Source organism: Amblyomma mixtum, chromosome 8, assembly GCF_055824585.1.
Source record: "Amblyomma mixtum isolate Tamu chromosome 8, ASM5582458v1, whole genome shotgun sequence".
Lineage (NCBI taxonomy): Eukaryota > Metazoa > Arthropoda > Arachnida > Ixodida > Ixodidae > Amblyomma > Amblyomma mixtum.
This window is the reverse complement of record NC_143019.1, coordinates 122,522,913-122,550,191: the sequence shown is the minus strand read 5'-3', so window position 1 is coordinate 122,550,191 and position 27,279 is coordinate 122,522,913.

Genomic DNA, 27,279 nt, shown 5'->3' with positions numbered 1-27,279 from the left:
TGCAAGATATAGGAACTCTGTGTTCCGACGTCTTCGTCCCAGTTTTTTTTTTTTGCGCTGCCACTCTGCATGATGAATCAACGACTCCCCTGCACCAAGATAGTACAACTTGCCGGGAAACCTGGGTGTAGCAGCAGAGCGCTTAATCTATAGGTTCCAGGCATAGCAGGCTTCCAGGACCTAACTGCCCGTGCCAGGCTTGCGCCCCGGGCATGCGCCGCTCCACTTTATTTTCTTCATCTGCAAATAGCGTTGCTGGCCCAAAGCTACCAGCTGGGCGCTCAGAACTGAGCGTGACCGCTTTTCGGCGTCGGCGGGCGCGACAAACTAATTCAACCTAGACAAAAACTCATTCAAGGCACACTACGCATCGAATACACAACAAAGCGCGTCGGTGACGGGATTTAACACTCTTTTAACACTTTAAACGACGTGCTTGCTTTATTGCGCTAGCCTTTTGTTTTCCTGTGGGAATACCGCAATGCGTGTTTTTGGGCTCCTTTTGAAATTCATTTCGCTTCTGTCACCTAGGCAGCCAAGGCTTCTTTTCAATAAAAATCCCATCCACATCGTGATTCGATCTTACTTGCCAGAGTAGAAGCTTGGGCGAGTTGGTTGTGTCCGTGTCCTTGAGCCCCGTTACCTTGAGCAATGGCTGTTAATGCTTCATGTCTCTTCAATCTCATCTGATCAGCTACTAGCTCCAGCTCCATCAACTTCATAACGCGGACAAACCGATTTTTAAGGCGAAAGCCATTAATGCCTCATACCGTCCTAAATAAAATAAAGGAATAATGTCAAGAGAAGGAAAAATAAAAATAAGAAACTAAACAAATATAAAAATAAGAAAGGTGTGGAATAAAAATAAAAAGGAAAAAAATAAGAAACGAAGCAAAAAAAACAAAAGATAAAAATACAGTAAATAAAAACAGTGCGCCAGGAAACGCTTTCGCCTTGCAGCACTTTAAAGAGCCAAAGTTCCCTTGAATTTTTTTCCTGACGCCTATACTCGTAATTTTGCAGACCCGAAAGAAGCAAGTTCGACCCCGGCCGGAGTGGTCGCATTTCGATGGTGGCGAAATGCTAGAGGCCCGAGTACTGCGCGATGTCAGTTCACGTTAAACGATCTGCGGTGGCCAAAATTACCGCATCTCTCTACTACAGCATGCCTCATGGCCAGGCTCGGTTGGGTGTGTTAGACTCCATAAACCAATCATGTGGATTTCCAAATTCATCGCTGTTACGGTGCTTCTTCCACTCATGCGCTTAGCGCGCGCGGAGCTCCTTCCTGTCCGTCCTGGGCTGCTGCAATTCGACCTCTTCGCGCTCCACGCGCATCTACCATTCAAGTTCTTCGCGTACATTTTTCGCTGCCTCTTCGCTTCAAGGCATTCCTTTGTTTCTGCCTCTTCGCGCTCATAGCGTTCCTTGATATCAGCCCAGGCCGCATGAGCTTCATCAGCCGTTATTTCCTGTCCTGGCATGACCTTAACATCTCTTTTTTTCTATTGCGAGTCCAAAGAAATGCCCAACTCTACCTAAATTGTGATGAGTTTCTTCACGTCGAGGCTCTTCATCATACGAAATAGCCTCTTGCCATTTGCTCTTTTTAGCATTCACCGGCTCTTCACTACTATAAAGCTTCTAACATGACACACGCAAGCAATTGTCAACAGTGCCATGTTTACTCCCCCAGCGCCAGCTTTGTTTCAAAGCACTTCTGCTAGTATCGAAGCAGACAAAGCTCTCTTGTGCTACACACAGCTCTTCTACAGGCTACGATAGCATGTCCCAGAGAAGGGGAATTGAATTCAGTTTAATTGAGGGGAAAACATTCGGCACGCACCGCACTGAGGTAGCTGATGACGGTCGATTCCGCCGCTGCCATTCAGTAACAGACTGGTGGATCCGAGCGCTGTAAGCACTGAACGGCTCATTCCATGCTGCCACCACTGTTAAGACTGTGGCGTCCCAGGCTGTCACCATGGTTGCGTCCGGTGCAACTTCTATTTATTTATTGCATACTGCCAGCCTGAATGTCAGGCCTTAAGCAGGAGTGGGTGGTACAGAGCAAGGAAGTATACAGTAATAAAATGAACATTCCAGTCGAACTAAGGAAGGCGTGAAAATAAGATGTACAACACGTACAAAGTAAATATATATATATATATATATATATATATATATATATATATATATATATATATATAAAACGTTTGGTTAAGACCATGGGCAACACTGCTGTGCTTTACGGTACGCACTCATAAAAGAAGATACTGTTAAACACTGAACCACTCCTGCCAGTAGGTCATTCCAGGTGCAGATTGTTAGCGTGAAAAATGACACTTTAAATGAACTTGCCCTACATGAAACATCGCTCACTTTCTTTGAATAAAATTATCGGCTTGTCTCCGAGTAACTGACCGAAAACGAGTTTTTTTTTGTTAATTCGATGTTTCCTGTGATAAATCAAGTAGAGACAGTTATATTCTTTTCTCGTAACGTCTTACCTACAGGTTCTCTAGATTGGCTGTTTTTAAAAGGCTAATGAGTTTTTTTTTCTAGCTGCAGCAATTATAAATAAACTTCGCACATTTACGCTGCACGTCGTCAAGTTTGGTAATATTAATCATTGTGTGTGGGTCCCATACAATTTCTTCATATTCCAGAATAGGTCTAAATAAAGACTTTTAGGCAGGTAGTTTTATTTCTGTCGGTGATTTGAAAACGGTTCTCCTTAAATATCTAAGTTGCTTCATTGCTTTGTTTACAGTAATCGTAATATTGGTGTAACAAATCAAGCCTCATGTAATAATGACTCCTAAGTACTTGCAATTACTAACCTGAGATAAGGCATTGTTATCGATGCTTAGGAGAACTTCATATGGTTAACTTTGCGCGCCACGGTCATGGCTACTGTTTTTTTAATCAACAGACATTTGCCAAGTTCAACACCAGCCCTTAATTTTATGTGAACACATATTTGATAGCTTTTGATCATTGCGGCTTAATACCTCATGATAAATTATGCAGTCATCTTCGAAGAGGCTTATTTTAACTGATATAGCGGAAACAATGTCATTTATAAAAAGCAAGAAAATAAATGGTCCCAGGACGGAGCCCTCTGGAATACCGGATTGTACAATGGCAGAGTTCGAACTGATTCCACCAATAGAAACTGCTTGACACTTGAATCATTCGTGTGCAGCGAGCCATTCGAGCAGTGACTCCTTTTTAAGTACAAGTTTTAGTTCAAAAAGCAGCTTGTGGTAGCACTAACGATCAAAATCCTTCTGGAAATCTCGAACTATTATGTCTATTTGGCTACCCCTATCTAATGCTGCTGCGAGATCGAGGACAGTTTCCAGCAGTTTTGTGACTGTGGAATATTTACGACGAAAACCTTTTAGGCGACTCTCAATAATTCCCTTCTCATCAGGAAAACACTAAAGAATATGTGCGAATATTTAGTGCTCAAGTGTCTTTACAGATGCACATAGCAAGGAAATAGGCCAGTGAGAGTAAACAGGAAATCTGGCGTCTGTTTTTGGTATTGGGGTTATTTTAGCATATTTCCGATCGTGGGGAAGTTGTGCACATGACAATTATTTTTCTAATAACAAGCAATTACTTTGCGCACCATTTAGCATAATGGTAAAGAAAGTGTGTAGGAATGCCGTCATTTCCTGGTGAGTTTTTAACATCTAGACTAAACAGAAGTGCTGTACACCCCCTTCACTAATAGATACATCACCTCTCGCAAGCACTTAGTAGTAAGCGTTGAATTCCGTATTGACGTCATCATCTCTGGTGAAAACCGAGAGAAATTACTGTTTAAGGCGTCAGCCGTTATATTACTATCTTGCACAGAAGTTCCGTTTATGAAGAGATTTGGAATAGATTGCTTCTTTGGCGATAAGCGGCGCCAACATTTGTCCGGAGACGCAACAAGAATTCTTTGAGCCTCACGCTTTTATAACGGTCGTTACTTTTTTTAAGGCATTTTTGAAAAACAGACGCAGTTCATATAAGCGGTGTGCACCTGCCGGGAAACGGCGTTGTCGATATTGTTTGTTTGCCTTTCTGACCTTACGACCCATTTCTTTTGTCATCCAAGGCTTGGAGGTACGTTTTGCAATCTTTTTTCCGTGGAATGAAGCATTTTATACTGTGCATGACTAAGTCTTTGAAGAACAGCCATAACCTGTCAACAGATATGTTATTGCAGTCATGTAGGAAAAAAAAAGAAGAGAAGGAATAGTCTAACGCATTTTAGCATTTTAGTTCATGTATAATTTTTTTCCCTCTTTCAGTCAACACAAAATTGAACCATTCCATGTGTTGCATTCGAGTTTGCACAAAAAGCCATCGCCCCATCTTCGATCGCCCAGCTAACAGGACCCCTTTCGTTGCGTCGTCCAATCTGTCAGCCTATAGCCTATTAATACTCCTTTTCCTCTAAAGCTCCTAATCATTCCAACAGTTCCCCGCCTGTGTCTTGGCCACTCCCCCGTAGTGGGTATGTGCCATTCTACTTGAGGCCATCCAACCAACCAAGTACATCCACATCACTGGCGCGAGAAAAATCGTGCACAAGAGATTCTTTCCCTATCGAAAAATCTCATATGAATTCATATGTGTTAAATACGAGCTATATGTGTCAGATATGTGTCTCGTATGAACTCGTATGCAGCCCGTATGAGTTATATGTGTCAGTATATGTGTCTAATATGAACTCGCATGCAACCCATATGAGTTATATGTGTCAGTATATGTGCCTCATGTGAACACACCCAGGCTACATATGAGTACATATGTGCCACATTTGTGCCTCGTATGGACTCATATGGGCATCATATGAGCCATATATGAGCCATATGAGCCATATATAGTAGTTCACGAGCTATGGAAATGTGACTTGTATGGACTTATTACATATGTGGCATACCTCAACTGACACGCGGCACTCCTGCGTACACAAGAGCTCCGATATGATCGTATCAGCTTACATCAATCTCGTGCGAAAAAGATAGCCGTTAATGAGTGCCTCTTATAGAGTGGGCCTTGCTGTTTGAAACACGCGGAAAAGAAGGGATAAACAAGCGATTAACAAGTGCCCAACCAACGCATAAAAAAAAGTCTTCGGCTGTTTTAAATATTTTTCTCCTTGATTCTCTGCTGGAGGAAACGAAAACGGCTTTACGTACACTGTCTACATGGCAGCACAAAGGTGCGGCACTAGGGCCGGCTTCTTGATATGGACTATTGCGAACAACAGAGACGTAATGGTGCGCTTTGCTCCCTGGTCTCTCTGTTACCTCAGGGCTCGCTTTTTACACCCTCGGTGGTGTAAAAAGCTCACGACGAGACAGTGCTTTCGCATGAAGAGCACGTAAGCAGCGTTAAGTGCCCTTTGGATATTTTGTATTTTTGAAGCTGCTATGAAGAATGAATTATTTCGTTTAAGCAAGTGGGCGGAACTTGACAACTGAGCAATGGCATGGCCGACTATGACATGAACCAAAGCTCCAATAGGTGAATGCAGTGGACATCTAGGCGAGTTAGTAAAGGTGCATATTGGGCGGGTCAGCATAAAGTAGGCCAAGGACAGAAAGACACAAACGAGCGTTGGCTGGCGATTAAATTGTTATTCACACAACCACGTAATTTGTGTCCATCCACATTGCCCCTCGCCCGGCTGAGGCATCTCTGCCTTTCGCGTGGCCTTCCGCGTCCCTTCCTATCCCGGCCTCCACAGAGAGGCAGCGGAGGAAGCGGAGGCCCCCATCATCAGCCCGTGGCGTCCCTACTTTCCTCTCGAGTTTCCGGCGGCCGCGCGCACAGTGCAGGCAACGGGAGAGTTGAAAGCGAGACGCCGGATGCAGCGCACTGAGGCGACAAACCCTGTGCGTGCTAGGTGACCAAGTGTTTCGTTGGCCTGCTGCCTGCCAGCTGCCTGTGCGTGACGAAGGGAGACCGTCCGCATTGAATGGGAGTCTCCAATAAAGGTATTGCCTGCGAGCTATTACACGTAGTGTTTGTTCGTCGTGGCCGCACCTGTGGTTTGGGCTAGCGGAGTACAGGGTTCAATGTAGCGGTGCTAACTCACGAACACCAACATTTTCGGAAAAATACATGCACTCAACTTGTCCTAATTCCGCAAAAAGAATTTACGTTAGACAATTTTGCAAAAGGTCTTATTACTCTACACAATTTTATCGACTCTATTAATGCGTTTGATCACGTCAATCATCAGGTTCTGTTACTTAAATGATTCCCTCTGGTATTCTGGCATCCCTTTAGGTATAATTATGTCCTACCTGCGTCACAGATGCAAATTTGTGCAAATTAATAACACTTGGTCCAAAGGTAAGCCACTTCATATTAGGGACCCGCGGAGTAGTATCTTAGGCCCTCTTCACTTTGTTTATTTATTTATTTATTTGGAGACGCTGTCAACCACATTAGGGTTTTCGACCAGAGAAAGTTATAAGGGCCCGTATACATCTGCTCATTAGGCCTTCACACTTATGTACACAATGGTAACCCAAGACGATTATGACAAAAAGGAGGCAAGCACACCACATAAAAAAAAGATACCGTCACTCACAGGTTAACATTATCACAGATATAGATTGTGCACAGTAAAAGAAAAGACAGATTGACATCACTTATTCGTTGATGACAGTACGTATTTGCCAGCAAGCTCCCAATATTTGTCGATAGTGGACTCTTGCACCACGTTCTGGTCTAAAGAGTTACAATAACATACAGCTCGCGGGAAAAACAAAAAACTGTATGTATTATTGGCGCAAAAATATTCTTGGAGTATGAATTGATGCTCTTGACGGCTTTCTCTAGAAGCGTTAAAAGAAACGTGGATGTTCGAGTTTACTTTAATCTTGTTATGCAGAATAAGGTACAAAAATTTCGTAGATTGTAGCATCGCACGACCGGTTAATGTATGAAGCCCGATCTCGGTCATCTTATGAGTCGGCGAGTCGCTGCGACGATATCTGTTGCAGATAAAATGCGCGGCCTTTTGTTGGACAGCACCAAGCGTAGATGTTTGATTTCTGCTAAACAGAAACCATGCCTCGTTCTCATAGTCCCAGATCCGGCGTGTGAACGTGAAATAAGCCTAATAAAGCTCGGCTTCCGACGTTGAGTTGCGCACGGCCCATTTTAGGTACATTAACTTCCGCATCGCTTTGTTTGCCACATGGTAAACATGAGATGACCATCCCAGACCTGATGATACCCCGACGCCCAAGTACTTATACTCAGCGACAGGGACAATAGCACGAAAAACGGAGCTTCGATTTCTTTTTTGTTATTGACATCGAGAATATTTTTTTTATGGTTGATGGCCGTTTGCCAGTTTGTGCACCATTGGGATATCAAAACCAAAATCCTTGTTAAGAGCACGTTGGTCTTCAGGCCCTGTTCTTGTCTATACAGTGTGTGAATAATCTAATCTTCGATTCCACCTGGCTAGTTATGTCGTTTATAAACAAAAGGAACGCGATTAGAGATGAAACGGAGCCTTGGGGTACACCCGAAATGAGCGGGGCAGTTTGGGAAGTGTGGGCACCATAGTGAAGAAACTGGCGGCGGTCAGATGACTAGGAACTGATCCATTGAACAACTGGCCCATCTCCTAAAACGTGTTTATATTTTAGTAGCCGTTCAGCATGGCAGACACAACAAACGCCTTTGAAAAGTCTATATAAATTACATCTACTTGTGTTTCGTCGTTAATTGCTTTGGCGAAATCATGTAGGATCTGAACAACTTGGGTAACGGTAGACAAACCTCTCCAGAAGCATGTTGGTGGGTTGGAGAATGTCATTTGCTTCACGAACTATCTTGAAATTATGCGTTCTAAAATTTTGCAACAAGTGGACGTCAAAGAACTGGGCCTCTTATTTGACAGGCAAGAATTATCACCGGACTTGAAGGCTGACACTATTCTTCAGTTTTCCATTCTACTGGGAGGCATTGTTCATAGTGTAAGGAAGACGACGGGCATACGCGCGAGCCGCATTGCCATCACCTGGTGCACGCTCCTGTCGACCAGCTGACCTCGGACTGCTGTTAGCCTTGCTCCCGTTGGGAAGCTTCGCCAAGCAAATCCCACCTAACATTTGGTGGAAGTGCGGGGTATATCCTCTCGCTCTGGTACTCCGCCGCCGAACGCTACCCCCTACCGCGATGCCTTCGAACCACCAAGCCGTACAAGTTAGCCCGGCCGCCGTCGTCTTCCTTACAATGTTACAATGTCGTTACGAACTGCAAGTGCGCACCTCATGCAGCCGTTAGCAGCGTGTACTGCTCGAGTAGTCATAGAAGACATTCTATATCTGGTCGAGTTCATCGTTCTGCCGTCATGGTTGCATTCGTTCATCTTGGGCTGGGACTTCCTGTCGCTCCACGACGCGGTCATCGACTGTGTTCGGGGTCAAGAAGAGCTCTATACGCTGCCGAATCCCGTGCAAAAGACTGAAATTTGTGGTGCCCCTGTTTCTGCCAAAGCTTTTTTCGCCGACAGTACTGATATTCCTGCGTGCTCTTCCGTGATTGTGCCTCTCTCCTGTGACTCCGTTCGCGATGCCAGTGTCATCTTCACGCCATCTCCTACTTTTCTACGCCGCCATTGTCTGCCTCTGCCTTATGCCCAGCTCACTTTATCCGCCGGCCTCACCGCACTGTGGGTTTTCAACCCGTTTTCCAGCACCTTCGAATTGCGCCGCGGGGAGTGCGTCGGAACCGTGCAGCTCTTCGATTATGTTTTCAACCACCCTGACTCTGCCGCAGAATCACCGCCGGTCACCATAGACGCCCTCAGCTCACCTACTCCCGCGCCCGCCACGTTGTCGAACGACCTATTCCTTCGCTCTATTGACGCCAGTCTTCCGCCAACTCAGCGAACCCAGCTTCTTGCGCTTTTTGGGGAGTTTCGCTCCTCCTTCGATTGCCACCAACGTGTTTTGGGACGAACGACTGCTGTCAAGCACCGCATTGACACCGGCGCCCATGCTCCTCTGCGACAGCGCCCATATCTTGTTTCCGCCACTGAACGACAAGTTATTGAAGAACAGGTAGACACCATGCTTCAGAGCGGCGTTATTCAGCCTTCCACCAGCCCCTGGGCCTCACCGGTTGCCCTCGGAAAGAAGAATGGCTCCGTTCGATTTTGCGTCGATTACCGCCGCATTAATAAGATCACACGCAAAGACGTCTACCCCTTGCCCCGTATTGATGACGCTCTGGACTGTCTAAAAGGTGCGGAGCTCCTTTCTTCCCTTGATTTACGCTCTGGTTATTGGCAGGTCCCAATGGCAGCTGCAGATCGTGCCAAAACCGTGTTTGTGACCCCTGACAGGCTCTACGAGTTTAACGTCATGCCTTTTGGCCTGTGTTACGCTCCTGCTACTTTCGAGCGAATGATAGATACCGTTTTGTGTGGTCTCATGTGGAAGACAAGCTTGTGCAGGCTGGACGATATAGTTATCTTTTCGCCCGACTTTCAAACGCACCTATGTCGCATGAAGCACGTCTTGACATGCCTCAGAAACGCAGGCCTCCAGCTGAGCTTAAAAAAATGCACCTTTCGTGCCCGGGAACTGACAATTTTAGGCCACGTTGTGTCGAAAGATAGTGTACGCCCTGACCCTACGAAACTTCCAGCCGTGACTGAGTTTTCCATACCTTCCACCACTAAGGAACTTCGCAGCTTCCTCGGGCTCTGTTCTTCTATTGGGGGTTTAATTCGCAACTTTGCCTCAATTGCTGCCCCTTTGACTCAGCTGCTCGGCACCAATGTTGATTTTTCGGCTTAGTCACCCGCATGCGACGACGCCTACAACACCTTGCGTCGTCTCCTCACGGCACCACCCATCTTGCGACATTTCGACCCGGCGGCCCCCACTGAAGTCCACACGGATGCCAGTGGTATCGGTCTTGATGCAGTGCTCGCACAGCGCAAACCTGGCTTCGACGAATATGTCGTTGCCTATGCCAGCCGCACACTTACCAAGGCTGAGTCACACTACTCTGTGACTGAAAAAGAGTGCCTCGCCATTTTGTGGGCCTTAAGCAAGTTTCGCCCTTACGTGTACGGCCGTCCTTTCGACGTCGCTACGGATCATCACGCCCTTTGTCGGCTTTCCTTACCAAAGGATCCTTCCGGCCGCCTGGCGAGATGGGCGCTGCGTCTTCAAGAATACAACATCCGAGTCGTGTACCGATCGGGCCGCAAGCATCATGACGCCGACGCCTTGTCTCGCTCCCCGCTCCCCGCCGAACTTGCCAGCCTCTGCGAAATCGGCGCCCCCGTTCCGTCTCCCACCATCAATGACCTGCCTTCTGGGCAGCGCAAGGATCCTTGTATTCGTGCTCTTCTCGACTTTCTCTCCGACCCATCGGCGCTTTTACCATCCCGCACCCTGCGCCGTCAAGCTTCACATCTTGAGGTCAGAGATAACCTGCTTTATCGCCGTAATTGTCATTTTGATGGACGATAATGACTCCTCGTCATACCTCACCACCTCAGGTCCTATATCTGTTCATGTTTTCACGCTGACTTGCAATGAGGTCTCTCCGGCCTTTTCAAGACTTACACGCGCCTCCGCCTCCGCTACTACTGGCGTGGCATGTAAAATTTCGTTTTGACATAGGTACGCTCCTGTCTCGACTGCCAACGCCACAAGAAACCCACCAACCGTATTGCTGGCGAGTTGCAGCCGCTGTCTTGTCCGCCTGGCCCTTTCGACTGCGTTGGAATTCATTTATACGGGCCCCTCCCGTATACTGCTTCTGGCAAACCATGGGTCATTGTTGCCGTCGATCACGTCACGAGGTATGCTGAAACCGCCGCGCTCCCTGCTGCCACGGCACAGGATGTGGCATCCCTTCTTCTGCGTCGATTCATCCTTCGGCATGGTGCCCCTCGTGAACCCCTCAGCGACAGAGGCCGCGTCTTCCTATCTGACGTCATCAGAGCTCTTCTGCGTGAGTGCCACGTCATCCATCGGACTTGCACCGCTTACCACCCTAAGACAAACGGCATCACTGAACGCTTTAACCGAACTCTGGGGGACATGCTGGCTATGTACGTTGGTTCGAACCACACGATCTGGGACATCATTCTCCCGTATATTACGTTCGCGTACAATACTGCTGCACAGTCTACAACCGGATTTTATCCTTTCTTTCTCCTTGACGGCCGACATCCCTCCGTTCCCATTGATAATGTTCTCCCATACCACCCTGACGCATCTGAGTGTACCACCGTTTCCGAAGCCGCCAGCCCCACCGAAGACTGCCGCCAGATCGCCCGGTCGCTCACGACAGCTACCCAGACCCTGAAGATCAACCGATGAAGATCAACCTCCCGAGCATTTCTCGCCCGGCTCTCTTGTCTGGCTGTCGATACCTCCCCGTACTCCGGTCCTCTACAGGAAATTGCTCGCTGGGTATCACGGGCCCTCCCGCAACTTGCAGCAAACATCTCCCGTCCACTACATTGTTGAGCCTCTCACGTCGTCTCCCGATCTCAGACGCCGCGGCCGTGAGACTGTCCATATCAACCGCCTGAAGACATACCACGACCCCGCCGACTTGTCCGCCCCTTAAAGGGGCTGCGAAGCACTGCTTGGGGAGATACCGGCTATACTTCAGGTGGATTCTTTATGTCACAGAGATGCTGACTTAAAAAGAATTACAGGAATCGATGCGCAGGAACGGGAGTTACTCAATGAAGAAATTTGAAAATACAAGCAAACAAAACTCTGCCCTCAACTCGATTTTGGCGGGGCTTCCCACTCCTATTTCGCTCGCCCAATGACGGCACCTGGCGCAACCAATCAAAACAGCCTGCCAGAGTACGTCGCGGAAGTTTGCACTCCATCGTTGCCTGCTCTCCGTAACTCGTTCTTGCTGAGACTGGCAGCGGCATTTCCATGCCAGAGCCCCTGGTGGTGTATTTTATTTTACTTGCTTTGCAGGGCTTTTATCTAAGACAAACAAGTTGTTTTTGTTGATCTAATATAAAACGCAGACAGGTGACAAAATATTTCTCTATTTATTCATTCAATTTGCAGTATATTTACTTTTTGTCCAATCATCAGCTCGCGCCAGGTGATGTCATATCCGCTGCTGAAACCCGCCACTGTGTGGCGACACCATCAGAGCTACGAATTTGGTTTTGGGAGGGCATTAAAATATAAAAAAAAACGAAATATACGCGGTATTACCGACGCTAATGGCACCATTCTAATTTACTGTATGCGATCAACAGGCAAAATAGTCAACTAAGATTGTGTTTCTGGTCCCCTTTACGTTTCCAGGATAGCTCCTCGTCTGTCCGGGGGCCATTGTAAGCAAGACGACGGGCCTACGCGCGAGCCGCATTGCCATCGCCTGGTGCACGCTACTGTCGACCAGCTGACCTCGGACTGCTGTTAGCCCTGCTCGCGTTGTGAAGCTTCACCGAGCAAATGGGACCTAACAATAGATTGATTTCTTGTAAATTAGATTTAAATAATTGCTTATAGCTTCCGCTTCACATTTCAAAAAGCAGTTTCATCTAATTTTTTTTTCATCTAAATCTTTTTTCATCTAAATTTAACAGAACCGAGAGCACATCGGCTTCAGTTATAACTGCATGAAACGTAACACGCATGAAACAAGAAGGTATTCGAACGAAATGACGAAAACAAGAACTTCGTGCTTGAGACCACCTTGCACATGAGGGCGCTTTGTGATTGTGATATTTATACCGATGTGATTTGATAATGCTGTGTAGGAGTAGCCATGGAAAGCCTTGCTCTGAGCTTGCACAGCGTGACTAGCGCGACCAACGAACGTGACCTCCTTACGAAAAACACTCAGCGCATTGAGTCCATGAAGCGTTCAACGAAAAAATTTAGGGAGACACTAAAGCTCCGCCTTACCGTATGACACGGTAGGCTTAATGGGTTTATCCCCATACATCGGAATTGGCCATTATAGATTTCAATTCACAAATCCCTCTGAGTCTTCAAACTACTCCTGGAGCAGTAGCACAGCGGTTAAGCGATGTGTCAGTGCCCTGCCATGACAGGTGCTGTTAAGGGTGGGCCGTGTGCGACTTAGGTTGCCCTACTTGACCAAGCTTTCCCCAGAAATCTATCAGTTATTTCCCGCCTGTCACGGTGGTCAGTTTGCTCACAACGATATGCGTCAGGTTGCGACGACCTAGGTGGCCCACTTAGTTTGCTTGTCCTAGGATTTTTCGCTCACAACTCCGTTGAAGACGCTGGATTTTCTCCAAAAAGTAAATCTTAACGTTTTAGCGTTATTGTAGCCGCGAAGCTCTAGCGGGTCGTTTAGTTTCACGTCTTGTTCAGCTCGCAGTTGTTTTGTGGTGTTTTTTAACTTGACGGATACACAAGCGCACAGGTCAGCGCTTCAAGCGCGTAATGGGAACTGAGCATAAACGAAGAGCTCCCCAATCCGAGAAAACAATCCCTTCTCAGCCCGCACGTGCATAGAGAAATGTATGAAAAGAGATTGATTTTTTATTTCCTTAACTCAGACATCATTCAAAATAGAGGCAGCTGCACTGAGCTCATAAAACATTGCATGAGAGGACATCTTTCGTAGAGAATTCTGGGGCGGCTTTATACGCATCAGTGTTTTTTTTTAACTTCAGCTGCGACCGGCATGAGAGGTAAGCAATGCGGCTCAATTAAAAGAATAAAACGACCTATTAAAGCAAGATTGCTTTACATCTGCATAAGTGACTGATACAGCGATTTAATTTATTGCTTAAAAAAATATGCCGTCATCCGGGACTCCAGAACATATCCAGCAATCATGACAGAAGTGACTGCAGCAACGTCATTAAGCAAGTGACATTTTCCTCGGTTGTGCCTCTGTCCTTTTCATTCAAATAAGGTCAAAATCTGCCTTACTCAAGACGTAAAGCACTTCGCTTGGGAGGCGGCTCTGCACTGCTGTATGTAATTTATAGAATGACGATTAACAAAGGCGCATACATATGTGGAGAGAAACAGGCCTAGGAGTTTCAGATTTTTCTAGTTGCTTTTCCAAGTTATTAGAGATGTCAAATTGTTTGATGTTTTGACATTGCATTATTTGTTGGCAACGCATCGTTCTTAATCTGAAGAGACAGAAACTTAAAAATATAAAGATCCCTAAAATGGCATCCTTAATACCACACCAAGAAACAAACGATCGACGTGCACGCCAAGCGTTTATTTCAGTACTTCAATTGGCATTGATGGAAAAAGAAGATACGCCGTTGAAATCACGAAAAGCAGTACAAAGACAGGGAAGAAATGCGCAAGCATTGATGCATGGAAATATTTATTTCTTGCTGTACTGTACTGGCTAATATCAATAACGTACGGTTTACCTCCCTCCTTCTCGCCCTAAGCAGCAATAGCCGGCCACACATGCATGCCTACGCGTAGCAGGCTGTCCAGAAAAATAGCGCAGAAGTTCTGAACGTCTGAGGACCTCCTCTTTCGATGATAGAAGACAATAGGTGTCCAAGATGCTTAGCTTTACGGCTATTCAATATACGCACCGTATCCAAAACAGCTCACGTTGCTGCAATGGCGATATAATAATGAATACGACGAAGCCCTTTTGTGGTATGCATGATAACATAAATAAACCTCAGTACATGAAAATGGCACTAGCTATTTTTGAATACCTTCAAAGCAAAGGAGAGCTCGTAAATATGGAAGCAGTTGTTAACTGGAGTGGAATAAAAAGAAACCAGTTGCGTCCTTCGTGATGCAAACTCTTTTTTTTATCCATGCAGTCACGCAGAGTAAGAGCCAAGAATTTGTGAATGCTTCTTGTGGTATTAGAAGCTTTATTCGTGCCAACATACCCAAACCGCAGTTTTCGTTTTTCTCATCAGCGAGACATTTTCTTTAATAGAGAAGCATGTCGAGCAGGAGTATGTAGCCTGTGTTCAATTACTTCCCTATTCAAGATGGTCTAAATGTGGTACTGTTTTGTGTGGTAAAGAGGGAAGGCCTTCTTGATTAGCCTGGAAAGATGAACTGAAATACGCTGCTCGTTTCTTCGTGCACTGGGTTATTAAAGTATACTAAAAATCACACTCTCGTAATCGTGCATGTCACTTTAGACAAAACCCTAGACATTTTCTCATAAACCTTATCTACTGCTTGTCAATAGTTCAAACGCTTCAGTGATATATTATAACCTGAGGACTTCAGCACGCTTACCGTCTGAAGTTTCCCCGAAGGTTTTTTTTTTTGGAGACACGAGTGGCCAGTAGGCGCTCTTCGGACTGCCTAAGGGAAACGAAGGAGTATCGCCATTGGTGATCTATGGCGGGCATAGGAGCTAGAAACATGCCTCTGTTCAGGGTATCTTTGATAAATGTAACCAAGCTTCCAAAAATGATGGACGGTTCTCAACCAACTGAATCAGCTTAGCTCATCTGAGAGTGCGTGGTCTAGTTTCCAGCATTTTTTCTTTCTGCATTGTTAATATTTAGCAAGCACTAATGAGATAAATCAAATACTTTTTAAATATTAGCTTCAGGTAAAAAGAGCCAATCTGATGCTGTAAATTATCGTTAATAATAACCGCCTGAAACCTCTGCCCCAAGGCACCATCTACACAGTGTTGTTTACGACCGTTGAAAAATGATGCCACGGTCTTCCGCTCGCGCATAATGCTTGTCGAATGCACGAGGCTTTGCCCATGCACTCGAATCGAAATCTGCTCGTGGAGAGAAGAGCGGATTACCTCCTCAGCGTCGCGTCTTCGGACGCTCTAGCAGCAGAGCTATACTGGGAAGATTGTGATTTTTAAGACGAAAGCCTTTAATGCCTAATCGTTGTCGACAGAAGGTTCTCAGCAGAAGGTTATCAACAGAGCTGTCACGCTTTTCTATTCACACCAGAAAAAAAAAATCTTTGTGGACAATGGGATTCAATCCACCATCCTTCCGTTCCGCAGCCGAGCGTGCTAATGGCTACGCTACTTCCTGCGAACGCATATGTAGTTCTCCTTTTCTAGGACGCCAGAGAGTGTTTGCAGGAAGGCGCCAAACAGACGGATGCTCCCAAACGCCCTCCGGTGTCTCCAGCATTTAAGATTCACAAACATTGTGCGCTTAATTAACATCTTGACCACACATCAGTGACACAAGCAGCAACACCGCACTAAGCGCTTTCGCCTCACCGCAGTTTAGGTGCAGCAAAGTGTCCCCCTTAATTTTTTAGGTACTATCTTTTAAGCATGGTCAAAAAATCTTAAACAACAACTTGGTGAAAAACCTCAACCAGCTGTTTTGCAAGACGATCTGAAGCTGCAGAAGTGACACCTTATTCTGGTATTGTAACCTCAATTTCTATGACCTGGCCCGGTTTTATTTTAGTGAGGCAGACAGTCTCATGAAAGACTTGAGAGAGATAGTTCCTGCAAGAAATTTATTTCATGCTCATTTTGGTTGCATATAAGTACGCAAGAAACAAGCCGAAGTCGCATGCCTTTGGGGTCGCATGCCTTTGACGGAAATGGGGGCGTCGAACTCAAAACAAAGTTTCTTGAGCCGTGTGTCCCGCTTCGGTGTTTCCCTCTGTTCTGCGTCACTGTGCAAATAGTTCATCCTGAAAAACCTGCACCGGCAACAGCAGCCGAGTGCACAGCACATGTTCTGCATAAAACAAAAATTGCGCGCAAATCCGCTCGTTTACTCTGCTCTGTGTTCTAGGAAGAGACGCTGAGCGAATTCCTTGCACATGACAGCGAACAAAACTCTCCAAAAACAAACGCGACCGCGAAGCTCTTTCACCATGAGAAGTATGCATGCACTTTGCTACAATTAATTGAAAAAAATGTCTTGAAAATTTCGTAACCGCATGATAGACATAGCAGGATTTCAACAAGAAACCTGCCCCCAACCTACGCCATGGTAGTTTAATGGCTGCGGCCTTCTAACAGTCAGCCTATAAATTTGAGCCAACACTGCGGGGGTGGACGCAATTGTTGAAGGCTACATTTTGACAGAGGCTTAAACCAAAGACGGGGATGTACACTGCAATGTGAGCGCACGTTAAAGACCCCGAAGAGGTCCACACTATTTTGAAGCCCTTCTCTGCTTCTCTAACAGCCCCATCTAGAACTTTTGTATGCTAAACCCCCGCATCATACCAGACTAGAAGCCCTAAAGTTAAATTGTGCAGTTTCATCAATCCCTTCTTTGTGGGCGCGAGTAAGCCGAATAAACAGGTTCTTTTGGAGGTCTTTGACTCACGTTGCAATCAATCCGCCATTTATTCCTGAGTTCATTACTGAGGCTAGAGCAGCAGTTAATTCGATTACCTACTGCTAAATATAGAGACACCTCCGTCCCGAAGTAACATACAGCAGATAGGACATGCAGTATTTTGGTAAGAACTAGCAGTGCGAATTTTGGCGAGCTGACCAGCTGAACCGTTTAGAGCGTTTCAATTTTCATGGCATTAAAATTGCTGGATGTGTGACTACATGACAAAATATAAGCCTGAAATGGTACGTTCTCCTTTGAAAATACATCACTGAACTCAAATCATGTGATGAAATTCGATCCTGCTCAAACATTTAGTTTTAACAGCATGGAACGGTCTCTGATGGATAAGGGCCAAACGTTTTTCAACTCGAATTTTTTTTTTAAATTGCAGCTTGAATGTATTATGAAACTTTACGCAGAGGTACTCCCAGAGGGTCCTTGTCGTTATTTATTACGACTGGAAACAACAGCAAATACGGACACCTACTCTCGTGATGAGAGGTGCTCGATGTTAAGAGCAAGCTTCAGGAAAATAAAAAGGGCCTGTAAGGATTTTTGTTGTTTATTTTCCTGAAAATTAATGCAGTCGATGCATTTTCTGTACGGTGCCCTCGTTTGCTTCTGTTTGCGCTTATGGTCACCTTGCAGATGCATTCGTATGGTCAGTACTGCAACCCATGGCCGTTTAGCGTTAATTCACAAGAATTGAACACTAAACAGGCATGGCGGTGTAGCACTGCCCCTTATAAAAAATGAGTCAGTTTTTTCTATCCACTTACACCACAAAATAGCAACTCATGCTTTTCGAAAGCAAATGGCATAAAGTGGTACAATGCAGTAGCACCATTTTTCCTATATCGAATAATCACGTAGCAAGTATATAATACGGCCCTTTAGGATACGGTAATCAGCCCAGATATCAAGCGTGTTCTAAAAAATTGTGTTTAATTTGATTTGCCGACACTCGATGCCTTCTTGTTTGAATATATGTGTCGAATAAATTAGTTTCCAAAGCCTGCACTCCGCAGTCAGCCCCTACTAGCAAGATATTTCGGAGGCTGAGGACCACGCCCGCTTCTACAAACGAATTTATATTGCAATTTGCTGAAACCAATAACGAACATGAAAGCAAATCTATCAAATAAATCTCTGTAGGAAATTAAGTCTCCTTATCTGGCCTGAGGACCTCGGCAGACTTCCCTGCCTTAAGGAGGCCACCGTACACCATAACTGATCTTAGCGCTGCAAACGTTAGCCTTCGCTTTCTTAAGTCTCCTGGTCTCCTTTCGCCATGACAGCATCCCTTTCCCATTGTCAAAGCTTAAAATGGCTGTTAATTTTGAATTTTGAAGAATGTGGGTGCATTTAAAGAACAAAATACCTAATCAAAGCCAGATCACTTTCTATCTACATGAGCGACTGACAAAGCGTTTTCATTTAATGCCTTAAAAGAAGAATATGCCATTATCCGGGCCTCGAAAACAGGTAGAGCAGATATCAGAGAAATAAATGCATCAGCGCTATTGTGCTTGTGGGCTTTTCCTTCGGATATGCCTCGGAGCCTTTGCTTCACTTGAGTCCACTGTCTGCTGGGTTTACGCAGATTTGCGTCCCAAAGTGATTTACTCCTTGAGGGGTGGCTTAGTAGAGGGCGTCCAATCATTTTCACCACTTCGGGTTCTTTAATTTGCACAGGCATCGCACATTACCCTGGCCTCTAGCATTTCACATGCCTCGAAACGGGACCTTCCGTGGATGGGGTCGAACCTGCGTCCTTCGGGCTTGCAGCCTAGCACGATAACCACTGACCCACCGCGGCGGCTAGGCAAGGAAAGGAGGCACGAAAATACTTTGGTGAAAGCAGTTATCTGGTATCTTTTGTATTCGAGAAACTGGCCATACGCTTTTAAGAGATTCGATATTTTTTTTTGAAGTCAAACATTCGCCGGTGTTTTTGCTTAAAAGCAGAGTGTGCATGGCATTGACCGCTGTATGCTCTGAGCTTGTTAATAGCCTAAAATTATTTCATTATCATCACAAATATGACGTGCTGCCCACGTTCTCAGTCATTCGCTGCTCGCTACGCTGCTGTTTTGCTTAGTTCGCCCGATGTAATTAAATTTTCACAATTTTAAATATGAACATGTACTTGCAAAAACAATAAAGCCCTTATTAGGCATATCTCTGTATTAGCCAAAGTTACATACCCAAGCACCATAGATAACCGGATCCCTATTTGAAATGCATGCTTTCACTCTGGTCCTCTGCAGGGCCGGCTTTTTCCCATAAGTTTCCAATATTGGGCCGACAAGCTGTGCTGGCGGGGTACGAACACATTTCATGATAATGGTGCTACACATTTGGAGATCAGAGGCGGTGTTCTCCGGAAACCCGTATGCTGTAAACTGATGTTTTGGAGATTGCAACAAAACGCCGCTTTCTAGCTGCTGCCAAACACATTCGTAAGGAGAGTCAAGGTTCCCGACTAGTGCGCAGCACAGTTTTTCACTGACCCTTGTCTATTTCCCGCCTTATAGTTTTATGCACGTAGTTGAAGTCTCATGCTGGGGCACATATTTCTGAGACCTCCTTTCACATAAATATCGTCGATGGACAACGTGGGGCTAAGGAATGAACGAAATTTTAATGTATTACTAAACTACGCAAAAAGCATGGCAGGCCAGTCGTAAATTTTCTATCTCAACTTCTGTTGATTTCGCCTGTAACTGTTTCAGATCCCTTTTCCTGAGGAGTCTGAAGTCGGCTGCACCTTACCTGCTCGCATAAAAACGAATACTTTCTTTTTTTTGCCACCTTGCATACATACTTCACGCAGAAAATAAAGCATGTTTTAAAATGGTACAGTGGAGAACCCGTTAATTTTCTATTTTTTCATTTTCTCGAATTTCTTTGAAGCGGTTCAAACCATAATACAACCTGGCTGACAGAGCTGAACCAAAGTCGAACCCACAAAGCGAGAACCGAACCCGAACCTATAACAATACTTTTTAATTTCCAGGGCCTGCTCTGACATATGCGGCAGTATCAGCAAATGAGGAATGTTGGGAAACAGTGTGGCACATAGCAGGTGTTCAACACGATGAAGCCCTCATTATACGCCCAGGCGCAAAGAATCGGCGCCTACGCTCTGTTAATCGAAGCTTATATTTATACGCTGAACGCACGTGGCACAAATGTTTTCTTGATGATGGGCACATTCAGCATCTATTGATGGATGGATGGATGGTTGATGGATGGATGGATGATACTAGAATTTCTTTCGGCCTTTCGCCAGCGGAGCTAAAGTTGTGTGGACACCAATCTTCCCACTGAGAGAGCCTAAATCACTGCCCACAGAAATTGTCATGCCCATGCACTTGCTAAAGAAGAGCGAAAGCGCTCATTTGCATTCGAATATCGCTGTGTCCAAGTTAGAAAAAACATGCCAAGCTGGCTGAAATGACGCGAGCTAGAAGCGCATGCGAACCCCTATGCTTCATTATCTTTCAGCAAACGAATTTCCGTCGGGTATTTCATACTTTTATAAGGACCGATACTTTGACACGTGATTTTATTTTGATGCATGGGACCATGTATGAAAAAGCTTGCCGCACTTTCTCATTACGATAGCGGAACATGCGCGACCGCCGAGAATAACTTCCACAGTCAAAACGAACAGCAGCCGAAGCCAACGAAATCCGTTGCGAAAATATCCGCTACAAGCCCTAGCGTCGCGCCTGCTGACACGACTTGTTTCGCTTGAACTGATGTATTGTAGGTTTTACGTTCACATATATACTAGAAGCTCAAGGCAGTGCTTTTCAAACATGTATTGAAGCCCAGTCAAAACGAACTTTTCAGCAATGAAAAAAAAATCTGCTCTCTACGCTGAGCGATTTCGTATCTAGAGAATTTAGAGAAAAGTAACCACATTTTCATATGCGTAGTTAACAATGTCATTCGGAAAAACCCCAGCTGCGCGTACGTAAAGGAGCACCTAACTTAGAGCGATCTGCGAGTTGACCTAACGCGTCAGCTTTTATTTCTCACTAGAGCTGCTAATGACATCAGCACCTAAGCAGTACTGTTCATGCCGTTTAGGAATAAAATTCATCCCTACGTCACTGTAGTTGCACGTCTGCAGGATGACGAGCACATCGTTTTGATTATTTGCTTTATTTGGAGATAGCCAAAAAGTTATATAGCAGCCACGAGATAACCGCGTGCTTGAATGCAATTATTCATATAGCCGCTTACTTCTAGGGAACTTGCGACCTTTTGCTTCTCAAGTGATATGCTTCTGATATCGATTTCCCGCTTTTGCCCACTTCGAATAACATTATCTCTTTTGCGCTGTCTTCAATGTGCTGCTTTTGTGATTGCTTTTTCTTCGTTTTCGGCGAAATAATTGCTCAATCTCTTTTTATTTTTTGCCGACCTTTGATCTTTGCACTGTTTTCATTGGAACGCACTCCTTGTACGAGCCTGTATGGTCTTGTACTAGTTGTTAATAAATAAACAAGCAATATTGTCACCGGACGCCTGCAGAACGTTCTCCCTGGCAGAACAGTACGTGGCGAGCACACTGGGCGGAGCGCAGCCGACCGACCCTAGAACCGAGCAGAAGAGCACGATGTCCGGCGCGCGGCAAAGGACGAAGACAGACCGCACGGGGGCGCCGGTTGAGTGGTGTGTAAAATAAGTGTGACAATATTATATGGGACACCTGATAAGAAGCACTTGTGTAGAGTGTGCAAACGATCGCCACTCTATGTTACATGCAAAATGATGTACGACATGGGAATTGGGCATGGGGAGTAACAAAGACTGCGACTTTCCAACTTTCGCATCACTTTTTGAAAATCGTTAAGTATGTGTGCATATATCCTAATTGATATAGTGGAATAAGTCCTAATGTATTCGGGTGTATCCGATCAGAAGTAATCTTGCACCAGATTAACATCAGAAACCAAAGTAATCCTAAAAGCAAACCTCAAAAGTCCAACAATAGACACAAGAGCAAGGAAAAAAAAGAAACCGCTTACAAACTTTCATGGCATTATTTATTTATTTCTCTCTGGTCCATGTACCACGATAAACCATTTGCGATTTTCCCTCGTGATACCCAGCAGCAGAAAAAACTGCAGCAGACACTTAAGGTCCGCCTGAAGGGTTATGACGCGAGAGCGGGAGTTAATGCCCGTATATGCAGAATTGGCCATTCCCAACATTCATAGATCGCGGGGAGTCATCATTCCACCCTTGGCACAGCGGCGCAGCCGTTAAGCGAAGCGCCACTGTGTCTGAAACTGGCTCTTTTAAGCACAGCCACCATTCAGGCTTGTGAGACCCATGTTTCTGACCCCAAGCCACCTCTCGCGAGCACGCTTTTATTTAATTGTCACCTTACGCGATGGGCAGTTTACTCACAGACCATGGGCAGGGGCCGCCTGCAATGGTGAGCAGATTGTGATGAATTCAAGGAGAGGGCTGAGTCGGGTTGGTTGGTTCATGTTGAATGGTTCGGCAAAACAGCGCTGACGGACGGGACGGAAGATCAGACAGACACATGCGCATGTGTCTGTCTCATCTTCTTTCGTCCCGTCCGTCAGCGCTGTTTCGCCGTACCATTATAGATTGTGATGACATTATCAGGTCGCGTGACCTATTTGGCAGGCACCACATTCCATCTTCGTGCTCCGGCCTCTTCGGCAAGGCTCCAAACGGTCGCCAACGCCAGAAATTTTTTTCCGACATACAGGTGCTCACATACATACAAGTCCAACATACAAGTGCACTAATAGAGAATTTGAGCGTCCAAATCACTAGTATCATTACAAGCAATATTTCCGCAGCAGTAGTTTAAACCAATGAATAGGGTTCATAGAGAAGTTTTTTTTATCAGAAAGTGACGGCAGTAGTTAGAACAATTATTGTGTGCTCTCCTTCACAAACAAACAATACCTACCTGTGATTAAAACTGTAATCAAGGCTGCGCTGATCATTTTACAGTGCTAATGGCCTCGCGATGAAAAAAAACTGCCCACACAACTTGACTAGGCCAGGGAGCCATTTTGGCAGCTCTGACTTCACATGCACAGAGCAAAACGGTAAAGCTGCTATAAGCACTCCATTCCACATCGTAATTTATGCGTGAAAAGTAGAAAAAGCAAGTGAATAATTAACATAAACCTGCTCAGTGAAGAAATGGCTAAAGAACTATGAAAACTTTTGCATTGAAATTCATGGAAAAACGCAAAGAATGGAATTTGAACTCCACATACTTCTAACAGAGTTCCCGCTACAAACGCAAAAAGCATTAGGAAAACTTGTTAACAACAAATATGTGATGCAGTACCGAATGAGTTACCTCAATGAAGCTTGCAAAATGTGTTTTTAATTAACATAAATGATGCCTGCACAAAAGCTTCTCCAGATTGTCGCTGCAAGTAGCGAGTACTCTCAGACAGGTTCCCTATCTCCTCTTCATTGCGGTGGCTCGTAACGTGCAGCGATGCACTCCATGAAGTGAACAAAAGTGAAGACTACACTCCATGCGTTGAAAATTTCTTCGGGTGACTGAACTGTTTATCTACGACAAGCTAAGTGCTAGCATGCGCACCTTAGTGCGATAAGCTGTAGAGTTTAGACTTTAGCGTTCGTGAAAAATTTGCTTCCCTAACTGTTTCACACTGCTCCATCCATGCTTTCAGAATTTCTTCGGGTGGCCCAGCTGTTTATATCAGAGCAATGAAGTGCTAGCATGCACAGTTTGGTTGAAGAAGCAGTAGCGTTTAGCAGTTACCGTTCATCAAAAGTTCGTTTTCCTGCTTGACTAAAAGTTGTTAAACTTAAAATTAGAGGATAGGTTGATTGATTTACATGAAGGTATTGTCTCGAAACATCAAATTTGGTTTAAAAGTCGTCATCTAAAATAAAGCGATTACGCAGACGGATGGTTTTAAATCTATTTTACAGCCGATAAAGGATTCCGCTGTATTTAACGTAATAGTGCACCCTTGTTTGCTGGCGTGTGAGAAGAAACGCGGAAAAATAAACAAAAAAGTGCAGTAAAATTATAAATGCGCTAGTAAGACATGAAAATTGCCGGAGACGCATAAATTTGACAGGATAATCGATAATGTGGTCCTTAAGCTCCATTGAGGAGCCTCCCTGTGGCCATCTCATCTGGAGGGCCAACCAGCCTCGGACTACTAGATGTACGATATAAGATGATTTTCAATGAGGAAAATTATTTTTCTCTGTCATAGTGAGAATCCTGTCAGTCATGCCGCATATTTTGCGACTACCCATACAGGCTTTATGTGTGTGCAGCTGTGCGTGCTTTTTCGGCATTCATCATTGAAATTATGCAACGCATTGAGATTACAAGAGTGAAAAACAAGCTCTCACCTTGGCCGGTGCAGAATGTGAATAGCCGCCACTTGAGGAATGTCGCAGAGTTTGTCGCTGGCAACAAGGTCCCTCTGGGAGGCGAACAGCACCTCTTCGTCGCAGGCGGTTGAAAATGCCACGTGTGCGCCTCCGTGCACTTTTTCGTAACACAGTGATGGCTGGTTGGAAACAATGGTCAATGTGCATCTTCCCATGGCATCTTTAATTTCTCGCCAGTAACTTGAGAGCTCCCCATCCGCTTCAGCAAAAAAGATCTGAAGTTGCAAATTCTTGTGCAAAAATGGTGCTATAATGCATTTATCCATATAAGGCTTAAGTTCTGCGAAGCTCTTAATATGGCTTGACATTGTAGGTATGAAGCGAATGGCGGTGATACTTGTGTGAATGTAATTACCCAGACACATCATACCGATGACCCAGAATGCTGTGGCCACACTGCAGTACGCTGATGCGCTTCGGAAAGGGATCGGGGGACTTTTTCTGAGGAAGGTACACACCAGAAAGAAGAGGAGTCCGGGCTGGGGGGAACCAGGGTTTCTCCTGAGTACAAAGCGAGCACAACAATGCAAGAACAGCACCACCATAGATCCTGAGGCCAGCACACAGAGCATGAACCACCCCAATGACTGCCAGGAATCCATGAATATTACTTCAGCGGTTGTTCGGCGGCTAGTAAAAAAACAGAAATTTGAAGATGAATAGTATGCATACTGGAAGATGCATCCGTAACGCAAGACAGTGCTTGGAACCGGCATGAAGAATATGTGTTCTTCAAGGATTTGTAAGCGTCTAAGAGCGCCAACGCTTCCGGCATAGTCTTTTCATTGTGGCCATTGAAAAGAGCCCTTCTATGCGGAAAAACTTGTGCACGATATTTCTGTCCTTTCGGGAAAATTCTTCTGACTGCTCGATCTTGGTTGAAAAGCTTGGGTACCGAAACTATCTCACGGGAGGCGCATTTTCTAAACCGATCTGCAGGCGCATTGATGCCTCGGGAGCTGACGCTGACCACTTCACACAGCCTGGGTGAGAAATGACTCAGGGTTTCTTCATGTCGAGACTCCGAGGAAATGAAGAAACGGTGCGTTGGGTGATCGGACAACTTTAGAATCTGTTGCTTATATTCCATGCTCATATTCACGAAGTAGGGAACAAACACCAGTTTCTGCGGCGTAAAGAAAGGAAGGTGATCGCTGCTTATTTTGCGGCAGTTCTGTCGGTATTGAAAGTAGCGCGCGCAATTAAGTTTAGGGTCACTTAAAGCCAGAAATTTTACTGCAGTTGGAAACTCTCTCGCTTGTGCATAAATCCGCGCTGTATCAAGAGGCGAATACAAAATTACTGATTCAGATTATAAGGCATTCGACGCTGCCATGACACTTTGCATAGCTGGGTAGAGTTCACCCACTGTCAGAGAAAACACAGCAATCAGCTGAACGCCTAGCGCTATTGGAAAAGCCTTCTTCAACATGTTCTCCGTAGGGATCATCCTAAACAGTCTTGCAGCACTAACACCAGGTGATACTTGAAGATTTTCAGAGGAAATGGTTGCTTTTGTTCAGCACCTTGGAGTGGAAAAACATTGCTTCATACGGAACCCCCCAATATCAGCATGCATGGAATACGAGGAGATACCCAACGCGTTGCTATCTGAAACCACTTATTGCGCATATATTGGACGCGAAATTTCGATCGCCTCAATGCTCTTCCAGTGATTCTGTTTCTAGATGGACGCTTTCGCGCGGCGGAGCGGTTATTTCTCGATCTGACAACACACTTCAGCACTAGGAAACGAATCGACAAAGCGATGTGCCGGCGTTATGTCAGAGTCTCTTCTTGAAAGTGCGGACACAAAATTGAGGCACCCCTTGCTAGGGGCAATGCAGAGAACAGACTGCTTCGTATTGTGCGCAATAACTGCAGGCGCCTTGCGCGCACCGCTACAAAATGATGGGGCTGTTTTTGACCCAATTGGCAAAGGCGAAAGCTGCACTAAAAGACGAAAACATTGGAAGAATTGTGGCACGTCCGCTGTCTAGAACACCTTGCTACGCTCCTAGAATAGTCCACTGCGAAGATAAATGCTGTTTCGGACAGGGACAAAATTGCCTCGGCATTAGGTCGATATGGAAACGGTATATTCGAAGGAAAGCATTAAATGCTAAAGATATGGACGGGGGCCACAGTTTCGCTCCAAAGCGATAGTCTAGAAGCAGGTTAGCGGGACTCCTAAAGAGTCTGTGAAATGATATATATTAATCCCTGTTTTTTATTCATGTTTTGATGCCAAATCATGTTTGTCTGTCTAAAATGAGCCGAGGTTTTGCACATGAGTGGCCGTTTATTCTCTCGTTCCAGGGACGGTGACAGCGCCGCGCTATATATTCACGAAGCATAAACCAATGGTTTCTGTTGCGAGGGCTACCACAACGCTTCGTCGTCGCGTAAGCTCCGCACCAGAGATTGAAATATTTTTGGCATTAGACGATCCACTAATCAGTGAACGTCGGAGAAGGCAAATATACTGTTCGGGCAAA